Below are 12,275 nucleotides of genomic sequence, written 5' to 3' on the forward strand. Positions count from 1 at the left end.
CAACTGGTTACATTAAGACAGGAAGCAGGTCCATGCTATAAAACCTTTCCAGCTAGGTCTCCATCTAAAGATTCTATAACCTCTTCAATCAGGAATACCAACTGGGGTATAAAATGTTCAACATGTGAAACTGTCGGGGACATTTCACTTTGAAACTGCAACATGTCCCTTCCTGAAATATTCAGGGGCCAGGGATCAATACCCTCCACTCCATCTGGTTGTATTTGTTAACCCTGGCTTGTCTTTTGTGCCCCCAAAGGCCTCACTACTACCACCAGCCTGTCATTTGGGGCCGGGTTGGAAGGTGAGGAGTTTAATGACATGTCCAAAGTTGAAGACATCTAGGACCCCGTGACTGCCCTGTCTGGCACCAGCACAGTAGTCCTACCTGGGAAGTCAATATGGTCTCAGCTATGTGTGGTACCCTGCCTCCTTCATCCTTTTATAGCAAGAAGGTTGTAGAGTGAACCACTTGAATTATTCCAAGAACATGTTGCTACATCTACTTTATCACGTATTTCCATTATCAATATGGTTTTAATGCATTTCCAAGCAGGATACAGATAATCGTACACTTTTTTTTTTTTTTTTTTTTTTTTTTTTTTTTTTTTTTTTTTTTTTTTTTTTTTTTGGTTTTTCGAGACAGGGTTTTCCTCTGTGTAGTTTTGTGACTTTCCTGGATCTCGCTCTGTAGACCAGACTGGCCTCAAACTCACGGAGATCCGCCTGCCTCTGCCTCCTGAGTGCTGGGATTAAAGGCATGTGCCACTACTGCCCGGCCACACTTCTTGTTGTACCAGTTTGTACAGGGAGCTGCTGCTGCTTTTTTTGTTTGTTTTGTTTGGACAGTAGACTGACGATGACCTGAACAATATCTTAAACACAAAGGTAAGCAAGCTAGGCCCTGTAATATACCTTTGTAAAGCCAGCATTCTTGGAGGTGCCGGAAGGACCAGGATTTCCAGGCCAGCCTTTGATACAAAGTGACCAAAAACTCAAAAGGCTGAGGATGAAGTTTAGTAGTAAACTTCCCTGGCATTGCCCATGCCCTGCATTTGACATCCTAGTATCACAAAAATAATGAAATAACTTGCTGATTTTGAGAATATCTCTGGCTTCAAGATGCTTTTGTAGAACATCTCAAATATGAAATCATTTATTTACTTTTTTATAGTGCCAGGAATTGAAGCCAGAAGTTAGCGCATACTAAGCATGTATTATACCACTAAACCATATTTTATATCTAAAACTCCCCTTGTTTTATATTTAAAATGCAGTCATGATGGTAAAGAGCTCGTCACTGACCCAGTTCACTTTGAATCTTGTTAAATTACATGTTGTGTGTCAGAGAGAGAGGGAGGGAAAAAATCATTAGGAGTTTGAGATACTCTCCCTTGCCCTACATATTAACATGTCTTGCACAATTACCAATGGAGTATTCTCGTTTTGGACTTTATCCATACCCTAAATTTAGCAAGCTAGAATTATCTTTTAAGCACCACTTTGAGCAATCTTTTAGAAAGGAATGTCGACAAAGGAGAAAAAAAATTGTTTCCTCGTGCTTAAAATGCAATCCCTAACTTGGTCATTCAACCAAGGAGCAGAGTCTTACTATATGCTGATGACTCCGCAAAGACAGAAATCTAGAAAATTCATCACAGGTGTGTAAGAGTCAAGAGTTACACGTTCAGATTGAGACACACGAGAAACAGACTCCACTACCAGACAATGAATTACATGCTCTGCGTGTTTGGGAAGTTGTGTACATGAAGTTGAATAATGACCTCCCATGTGCCAGGGAGTTTTTCTTATTATTAAAGGAATTTTACATCGGAATCTTTTGATAGTTAAAGCAGCATTTTTCAAAAACAGTGCTGGGGAGTCAAAGCCAGGACCTAGGCCATGCTAGGCAAACACTGTACCCTGAACTACATCCCTAGCTCCAAAGAATTCTTTAAAGTGGGATTCAAAGATTTAGAACTTTAAAATCTGCATATAAAATAGTGAGTTTATTTTCAAGTGAGGTATGTGTGTAAAGCATTTAGAAATAATTTCCTTGAAGTCTTACTTAGAGAAAATCATAAAGTGAGCGCAAAGAAAGAACAGTTCTCAATTAGTTTTGCTTGGCTATCACTTTTAAAAGGCAAGGACTCCCAGCCCTGTGTTGAAACATTCTCAAAGCTGCCTTTCCTCCCACCCCTTCCCAACAAGGCTTTGAACTAAACTAAATTCCGTGACCCCTGCCATACTCCGTGGGTGTGACATTTTGGACGCACCCTTCCCTTAGAAGGCCCCTCTGCCAGTTGTAGACCAATGAGGACTTCACTCCAGGCCACATCTAGCTCTGCCCTCCCTCCCTATCCTTGAGGGGAAGGGACTGTCAAACTGGCCTACCGTGCATGGTCTCTTCTTGATTATCCTGGGATCTTAAGGCAGGCATTAGCTTTGTTTGCTGTTTTAGAGACAGGATCTCACTACACTTTGCAGTTCATGCTAACCTTGAACTGGTAGTCCTCCTGCCTCATTAGCAAACACAAGACAGTTGGTTCCCAATATTTTATTTTATTCCAACTGTATTGAAGTTCATTGAGTTGTATAGTCTTTGGGTCTGGTTTATTTCCATGTGTGATTTTTTTTTTATTTGCAGCATTTTATTTTTAATAATAAAGTTTAAAATAAAAAAAATATTTTATGTATGGGTATGTGTGTACTTATGCTACCTGTGTGGGTACCCATGGAGACCAGAAGAGGATGTTGGAGCTCCTGGAGCTGAAGTTATAGGCAGTCATGAGCCATCCATTATGAGTGCTGGGAACTTGAACGTGGGTCCTTCTGGAAGAACAGCAAGTGCTCTTAACTGCTGAGTCATCTCTCCAACCCCCGAGTTCCCAGTATTTTATAAACAAAAAGTCCACTGCCAAGAATCGGTGGTGACATGTGGCTGTGTTTTAGGAAAATATGGATACTCTCCTCCCCTCATTATGAGATGTAGTGGAGTAAACAAAGCTAAGACTGGAATCCGAAGACTAAGTTTAAAGCTGGCCTTCTCTCACCTCAGCTGGGAATTCCCAGTCTAGCGCCTCAATTTTTCTCCTTTCTTTTAAAACATATCATGGAGGGTGTGTGTGAAACAGTGTCTCATGTCCTCCAAATCTGGCCTCGAACTCACTGTGTATCCAAGGCTGACCTTAAATGTGTGTCATCTTGCCCGACTAGTTTCTCAATCTTTCTAAGCTCAGTTTTCCCTTGTGGGGAGTCAAGAGATGCCTGTGTGAATGAATGTGTGAGAAGAGAATGAAGTCCTGAGTGGATCTGTAGAGTTGACATATGAAAGACCCACCTGATCCCAGCTCTTCTTCTAGATGTGTCTGTGTGTCTGTCCCTTCTTTATTTCTTCATCGCCCCAGTCAGGTCAAGTCCTAAGTTGTGCTGGATGCATTGTCCCTCTTGTATAAATGGAGGTAATAGGAAATGCCTCAGAATGTGGTTAAGGAAAACATATGCAAGAGCATACATATAAAGCTCAAAGTTGTAATAGGAGCTATTTTCACGTCTAGGGTCATAGGGAGCTATGCAAATAAACAAGGAAGACTGGATAAAAAGACTGTAAGATATAACAAAATGGACTGAGCTGGTGCCTCCGTGGGTAAAATGCTTATCAAGTGTGAAGACCAGAATTTGGATTCCTGACACCCATGTAAATGCCAGGAGGGTGTGGTGTCCACCACACTGTGAGATCCCAGTACCTAGAGGCAGAGACAGGAGATGCTCAGGGCAAGTTAGCAAACTAGGAAAATTCATGAGCTCCAAATCCAAGAGACCCTGCCCCAATATATAAACTGAAGAGGGACTGATGAAGACAGGGATGTCAATCCCTGGCCTCCACATGCTTACACTCAAATGCACACACACACCTGTAAACATACATTCACCTGCACACATACACATGGGGGAAGAGGGGGGACAAATCATAAAATGTAGCTCAGTGTGTCATCCCAGCCATCAGGAGGTAGAGACAGGAGGGTTGCTGCATGTTTGAGGCTAACCTGGTCTGCAAAGCAAGTTGCAGACCAGCCTGGACTACAATAGCGAGACCCAGTGTCAAAAGACAAAACAATTGGATAAACAGCAAAGCAGCCCCGAGGATGAATGCGGCTCTTGTTTTCCGGGCTGACCATAGCTTTGTCACAGGACTCTAGTCAGGATTTGCTCTACTTCAGTGAAAATAGCTGACATCCAGTGGGAATATGCCATTCGTAGGGAAGTCTGACGTGGGTCATCTTACTCTGTCAAAACTTTCACCAGCTGGCACATATTAACTGTGTGCCTTGGAGACACCAGTACTGTTCTACTGACCAAGCACTAAATGATTCCTACACACACACACACACCCCAGGGTCCTGAGAGACATGGATATTAAACAAACATTCATATCCACATCCACAACCATGGTCGGCTATGCAGTGTCTATATCTACACTAAACTGAGCTGGGTGTGGGATAAGGCCTTTCCGAGCAGGTGTCTCCTCTAAGAACAGAAGCATGGCAGGAAATGGAGTCCAGGCAGAAGAGCAGATAGAAGAACTTGGAGCCCCAACAGAACTTAGAGTGGAGGAGACAAATGCCACATATCTGGAGCATAGCAAGACAAGGAAGAAAGAGACAAGATGAGATTTAAGAGACACGGGAAGACCATGAAGGGCCGAGCAGCCGTATTGAGGAGTTTCAGTTATGGCAATGAGACTTGAACAGAGAAGTAATGGTGTCTGGATTTTTAATAGAAATAAAATTGTGGGCATGAATGGAAAAAAGTCCATTTGAAGGCTTGTAAGTGGGCTTGGCATGAGGCAGGGGTGATAGTGAATGGGAGAGGGAACTGGGACTATAGCTTAATGGTCAAATAATGGTTTAGCATGATGAAGCCCTGGGTTCAATCTATAGCACTGGAAGAAGAAAAGGAGGAGGAGGAGAAATTAAAGGTATATTTTAGAGGTTAAAAAAAATCAATAAAATTTTCTGATAGTTTGCATGTGGGAAGGGAAGAAATTAAGCTCAGGTTAGTTTCTGATGCCAAACTCTGTATTTCCTAGATGTGTTCACAAGAAAGATTAGTGACACCGAAGAAGGGAATGGATTGGGACGCTCATAGAAATGGCATATCAATGCTTAGCTGTGACTTTTAAATAATGTTTCTCTCCAAAAGTACCGGGACTCTTTGGAGAAATGGCTGATGCAATCTGCATTTCTGAAAATCCGGGAAACATTCCAAGATTACGTGACAGAGACACAGTAGCCAAAATGAAAAGACTTCTGTTGGCAATGGTCTGGGCAATCGGAGTATAACTTTTGGGAAAAAGTCATTACATCTACAGAGTTCCTTGAGACCAGATGAGACTGACAGGAACAGCAGATGGGCAAATGCTGAGGGTCGATTGAAGGCCACTGTGGCACGATGCTCATTATTGTAAACACTGGTACATCAAGGGGAAGAATCAGGCATTTTTCCTGTCGTCCCTGCGCAAGATGTATTCAGGGCGATCACATAACTAGCTACAGATGGAAAGTCCCGCTTAGAGAGTAGTTCCCACTAAAAGGATGCCAAAGGAAATAAAATTAGAAAATTCCCATTTCGTAATCTTAATGAAGTAATGAAATTAAGCAACAATCGCGGGATGGTTCTGTTAGAGCCACCAGGGCAAAAAAGATGTGGATATTTATAAGTCAACTTCTCAAAAAAGCTATTCCCCCAAGCCAGGAAAGGATGATTTAGAGGAATAAAGTAAATGATTCCAAGTTAAAAAAAAAATCGGATGGAGGACATAGCTCAGAGAGTATCTACCTAGTATAGATGAGGCTTGAGTTTGATCCCTAGAAACTTACAAAAAATAGTAAGAACAAGCAATATGCTAAGTGCAGTTTCTGGACACTTTATAGGACAAATGGCCCTGTTTATTTGCCTTGTGTATACTAATTAGCTCTACCACTAGTTATACCTCTCAAAATGGCATTAAAGAGGCAAACAAACTATTATATGGCTGTGGGGGTAGCTAAGCGCTAAATCACTTACCTGGCATGGTGATAAGGCCGAATGAAAAAGCAAACAAAATAATTCATTTTTACAATGAGTAAATATTTGAGAGACATAACCAAATGCTAACTTTCTCTAACTAAAGAGAATTCCAGTGCTAGAAGAATGACAGGTAGGGAAAACAGTCATGTACATTGTTGTTTTGTTTTTCAACAGTTTGTGTCGCAGAGAAATAATATAGTTGCTGGAAGGAATGTAGCCCCAGGGAGAACATGTTCACGATGAAACTGAGCATTTGGGCGCAATAAAGAGAATGGCTGGAAAACAGGAGGCGAAGCGAAGAAAATCAGAGGGGGCTACTAGAAACAGAAGATGCCCCCGTGGTAAGACAAGCTTTGGGGTAGGTCCTGTCCTACCCTAAAAAAGTTGATTGCAGCAAACACAAAATGAAGACATGGGGCAAAAAAGGAAGCTAAACAACCCTGGAGACTGGAGAATGAACAGTACTTGGGAGATGAGATGTTTCCATCACAAGGAAGAAAGCAGAGTTAGCCCGACTTTCAATATGGATGCTCCCGTAGTTATTTTGATGGAGAGTTCTTGTTCACAACATTCTTGTTTGTAGGTATATTCTCAATTTTTCAAAGGTTTTTGTTTCACTAAGATCTCAACATGCTTCTACCAACTTCACAAATTTTAGTGTGTTCGTGATACAGGGCTTTTGAGTATAACAGGACCATCAGTCTAGTTATGTCTTAGGCACTAAGGTTCTAGGGTGCCAGACACAGTCACCAAATAACAACCAGGGGTAGTGAGTGACTCTTGAGTTTGTTGTCTTACAATCAATGAAGATTAAAGTGATGGACTGCTGTGGGTGGGTGTAGGCAAAGTGGAAATTTACTAAGGAGAATTCCAGGAAAAAAAAAAATGAAACATTGAGGAAAAGTGAGAAATTAGGGGAAAATGAGAGAAACTCCCAATGGAGGGTATGATTTCCAAAAAGGGAGAAGTCATTTCTTGTCTAGAATTTTTATAGAATCATAGCAGAAACTCAGAAACTTGCTGTAAGGATTGATCAGCTCTAGCTATCATGGGTGAAGCCAGTGATGGACCTGTACACTCTAGGCATGTGTACTGGTCCAACTAGTGAGATAATCACACTCTGTTTATGCACTGTACACCAAGTTAGGGGTGGTGGAAGCCCCCTCCTGTTCAACTTTGTCTCTGACTTTGTTAGCTATTGACCTTGGCTCTCTGCTCATCACTTGGCTGGTATTACTGCCCAATGTTACAAATGAGTCAAGTGCTATTAATTATTTTAAGATCTCTTTGTTCCTTTTGGTGACCAAAAAGTGACTACAATTATTCTTAGTTAACTTTTTGTCTACAGGATGGTCTGCAGTTTCTTAAAACAAGTGGAGGCATTCTTGGAAGCTGTCATTACTTAATCTGTAAGAATCAGCTGCATTAGAAACTAGGAGATGAGCCAGGCAGCGATGGCGCACACCTTTAATCCCAGCACTCAGGAGACAGAGGCAGGCGGATCTCTGTGAGTTTGAGACCAGCCTGGTCTACAAAGCAAGTTACAGTACAGCCAAGGCTATTACACAGAGAAACTCTGTCTTGAAAAACCAAAAAAAATAGGCTAGGATATGTACCTTACACACCCTCCTCAAGGGGTTCGGGGGGCGGGGGGCAGTTGGCCTGCCATTACTGGCCTAGGGCTCTGTCCCTCTTTATTATTTGTTTATCATTTGGGGCTACAAGCCCTCTCATTCCTCTTCCTCAGTGCTCCAGACCTCACCATTTCAGCCCTTAATTTTCTTTTTAAATCCAGTCTTTGTCCTGCAACATAAGTGAACAACCCTATTCTTCCAGCACACTATGGAGACTGACAGTGGACCACATGAATAAAAGTAGTGGTCCCACTTGCAGTTTTCACCATGGGTCCCACCCCCTACAAAATAAAGGGCATGTCTGTCTCACTAGTATGCTCTTCAAAATAATTGTGTCCTTGTAAAGCAGTCTTTACAATTAATGTCAAAGACTTTACAGTCCCATATGAACAACGCCACAGTAGGTGCTTTGTCCTGTTACCAGACCAAGCTTGTTTCACCAGCGATACAGCAAAGCAGTCACTGAGACAAGGTTTACTCATAGGCAGCCCCAAACACGTAGACAGGAACCCCAAATCTCAAGCACTCCTCCCTGGAGATAAGATTTAGGGGCACTTAGAAGACAGAGATATGGTAGTCTGGAGAGTGGGAACAGGCTGTGGTAAAAGTTTCTTCCAAAAAGGGGAGTAGTATATGCTCGCACAGCCCAGTCAACTTCCTATATAGCCTTATGAGTGCCCAATGAGAATGGACGTTTATATAGATAGAAGTGGAGACAAAGGAGCTGAAAATGTATAGAAAGCAAGGCCCTGCATCGTTTGGGGTTCAGCTTTTTATAGGGAATTGGTCCAACGGGCAGTTTCACAATAGGTCCAGAGCCAGTTCTGAAAAAAAAAAAAAAAAAAAAATCTGTGTTGACAGAAAGTCTCAGCATTCCGTTTCCCTGCCTGAAAAACCCGTTGCAAGGCAAAGGGAAGGAAAGTCTGTAGATGCTTACATGTCCCGCTCTTCACAGGATGCATGCTAAGCCCTTGGCGTGAGTGCTCTCAGGTTTGCAGCGTTAGGCACAAGTGAAGGGTCTGGGTTTTCAGCTTATGTGAATTACCTCTGATTTCCTGGGGTGAAAAGTTGCCACCATCATGACCCATCTCATGTGATATCCGAAGCAAAGCTAATGGAGTATACTGTTGCACAATTCCTAAAAATGGGCATAATGACGAATAACTCAAAGCAAGTGTGGCTAGAGGACTTATTCAGCAATAATTGTCTTATGGTATTTTGAAATCCGTTATAAACCACGTCTGGGCCACAGGGACCTTGACAGCCCCATTGGGAATAATGTCATGTTTCAATCACTGTAGTTGTTATTCTCAGTAAAATGAAGAAACTAGATTGTTCTTTTTTCCTTTCTCTCATTTTATTTTTCCTTATGAAGGCGTTTTCACCCAAAATGGTTTTAGTGTTTGTTTGGGATTTTTATTTTTATTTTTTATTTTTAGCACCTTTTAACTGAAATTTAATGTGCAAGTCATAATATTCCACTTTAGTGTGTACAGCTCCTAAATTTTTGCAAGACTGGGCAATCACTACTGCTAGCCACATCCAGGACATTTTTAGCATCCTAATAGGAATCCCTGTAAATGTTCACAGCCATCCTCCCTTTCCCCCTCCCATCTCCTAGGAACCACTGTTCTATGATGTGACTTTATTGATATGTGTATTCTGGGAATTTCATGTCAGTGAAATTATATAACCTATGCCTTTATCACTGGCTTCTTTTACTCTGCATAATGTCTTGAAGGTTCGTCTATTTTGTAGTATGCATCAGAATCTCACTTACAGCTGAGGGTCCAGCTCAGTGACGCCGCAGCATGTGTTTGGCATGGGTAAGACCACAGGTTCAGTTCCCAGCACTAAGCAAGCTCACCAAATAGAACAGAACAAACCAAAAACTTCCATTAATTATGGCTAAGCAAAATCCCACTGTGTGTCTCGATCACACTTCATTTACTGTGTTAGTTTTTGTCATCATAACAAAGTAGTTGGGGAGGTCCAGTTATGAAGAAAAACCATTTGTTTCATAGTTTTGCAGATTCTAGTATGTGATCTAGAGTATATGATCTATATAGTATATGATCTAGTATATGATCTATTGGCCAGGTTGCATTGGGCCTGTGGTGCATCATCCAGGGAGTCTATGGCAGAGCACAATCACTTACCTCATAGGCTTGTTTGGATATGAACTAAAATCCTAAAGGCCTGTGTGCTAAAAGTTTGTTCCCTAACTTGTGGTACTACTGCAAGGTGGTAGAACCGTTAGCAGTAAGGCTGGTAAGAAGTATTTGGATCGACAGAAGCCTACCTTCAAAAGAGACATTGGAGATATGATTCTAGTCATTCATTCATTCTCTCTCTCTTCTCTCTCTCTCTCTCTCTCTCTCTCTCTCTCTCTCTCTCTCTCTCTCTCTCTCTCTCTTTCTCTCAAGCTAGGGCTTCATGTAGCTCAGGTTGGCCTTGAACTTCTGATCCTGCTGCCTTCTGAGTGCTGGGATTTCGGGCATATACCAGCATAACTAGTTTCATGTGGTGCTGGGGGTTCTAGTCCATTGTCTTGTGCATACTAGGCAAGCATGCTCCCAGATGAGCTACATTACTATTTAACGCAGGCTGGCCTGGATCTTCCTGTCTTAGCCTCCCAAATGCTAGTGTTACAGTTATGTGCCACCACGCCTGATTTATTTTCTCTCGAAAATAACTATGTAAGGCATTCACATGATTTCAAAGGCAAGACTGTTGACGTATGTATAGAGAGGTCTAGCTTTCATTCCTATTCCATTCATTCTATTATTCCCCTATGTCTTGGTTAGGGTTTCTTTTGCTGCAAAGAAACACCATGACCAAAAAGAAAGTTGGGGAGGAAAGAGTTCATTCAGTTTTACACTTCCACAGGAGTGTTCATCATGAAGGAAGTCAGGACAGGAACTCAAACAGGGCAAGATTCTGGAGGCAGGAGCTGATGCTAGAGGCCATGTGTGTGTGTCAGGAGCGGGGGGGGGGGCGCGGGGGGGGGGGCTGCTCCCCCTGGCTTGCTCAGCCTGCTGTCTTACAGAACCAGAGCCACCAGCCCAGGGATGGCTTCACCCATCATGGGTTGGGCCCTCCCCCATTGATCACTAATTGAGAAAATGCATTACAGCTGGGTCTCAATTGTCAAGCTGACACAAAACAAACCAGTACACCCTATGTGTAATTTTTTTTTATTAGTTTGTTATTTAGACTGCATATCTACTTTATTGACATACAAAGCAATGCATACATTTTGCTCTCTATTTTCCCATCTGTTTTACAAGAAGACAAAATCTACACTGCCTCCTCCTACTACTCTTTTCACCTGTCTATATATCCTGGAGTTTCACAGCATTACACAAAGATTGCTCTCTTTTTCTCGGTGCAGCTGTACCGAGCTGCATTGTGTGGCTGCAGCTCCATGCAGCTGCACTGTGGGGCTGGACCGTGATCAATTCAGTCTGTCCTCTGTGTGTGGTCATGGGGGTTCAGGATACATTTGTTGCCTGACTACATTGTGCCAGGCACTAGGAGTAAAAACAAAGCCAGCTCTGGCTTCAGGAAGCTCAGCACCAGAAGTCTACAATAAAGAGCATTCCTTAAGTCCAAGGGCAAGCCTGGATCCACTGAGCACAGGGGCACATGTTACCAGAAAGAAACGAACCGCACAGAGCAGACGCAATAACCTCTTATTGACTAGCATCATGCTGCACTTGGACCTTTGTATGGGAAGGTTCCCTAGGATGTGGTTAACAGTGATTGATCAGGAGTGCCACCAATTGGTCAGAGTAGGAAAAGCCAAATGAAAGAGACCTCTGGTTAGGATTCGAATGACCACATTTCCTTGGCAAGAAGAAATGTAAGTTATTGCTAGTGCTGTGGCAGAACAATAGGAGCTACCATCTGTACAAACTTTATGTTGATCAGATATTGTTCTCAGTATTTATGTACATTAAACTTGGAAAAAAATCTCCCAACAGCCCTACGAACTTAGAATTATTATCTACATTTCTCCTTCAGTACAGAAGTTAAGACACAGAGATCTGAGCTATCGCACTTTTGCGGAAGGTCACTCAGGTGGGTGGTGGGGAAGCAGACAGGCATCACAGATAAGGTAGTTGCAAATAATGTAGTAAGAAGTGCATGCCACGGAGCTGAAGGGATGGAGGGCTCAGCAGTGAAGAGCATATCATGGCTGGCATTCAGAAATTCAAGTTCAAAGATACTCTTTTCTGGCTTCCATAGGGATCTACTGTTCCATAGGCACGCACGAGTTGTACAGATATACGTGTAGACAAAACACTTATGAGCATAGAATAATAACTTAAAGAAAATTCAAGTAGAAAACACAAGTAGAACCCAACAAGCAGCAAAGCAACTTTAAAAGAAAGAAATGAAACTAAGATTCAAACAAAATTAGTGGATCCTCTTAAGTTCACGTCAGACGGGTAATGTGCCAACGTCGTAACAAGGTTTAATGGGCGGCACACATCACGCACGGGCGTGAACCCCCAATCATCACGCTTATGAACCAAAAAAGGATCGGTGTGCCATTTCCGTGGAGAG

At 42.3% G+C, this 12,275-nt stretch overlaps 1 non-coding gene across 1 annotated transcript; it reads right to left on the reverse strand.

Annotated features, from left to right (window-relative positions):
- Positions 1 to 12,147: 12,147 nt before the first annotated feature.
- Positions 12,148 to 12,252, reverse strand: LOC114698513. Its single transcript, XR_003735366.1, has one exon. It is a non-coding gene; the product is annotated as a small nucleolar RNA U13 (small nucleolar RNA).
- Between the last annotated feature and the right edge of the window lie 23 nt (positions 12,253 to 12,275).

Source organism: Peromyscus leucopus, chromosome 17 (genome assembly GCF_004664715.2).
Source record: "Peromyscus leucopus breed LL Stock chromosome 17, UCI_PerLeu_2.1, whole genome shotgun sequence".
In the NCBI taxonomy this organism is placed as follows: domain Eukaryota; kingdom Metazoa; phylum Chordata; class Mammalia; order Rodentia; family Cricetidae; genus Peromyscus; species Peromyscus leucopus.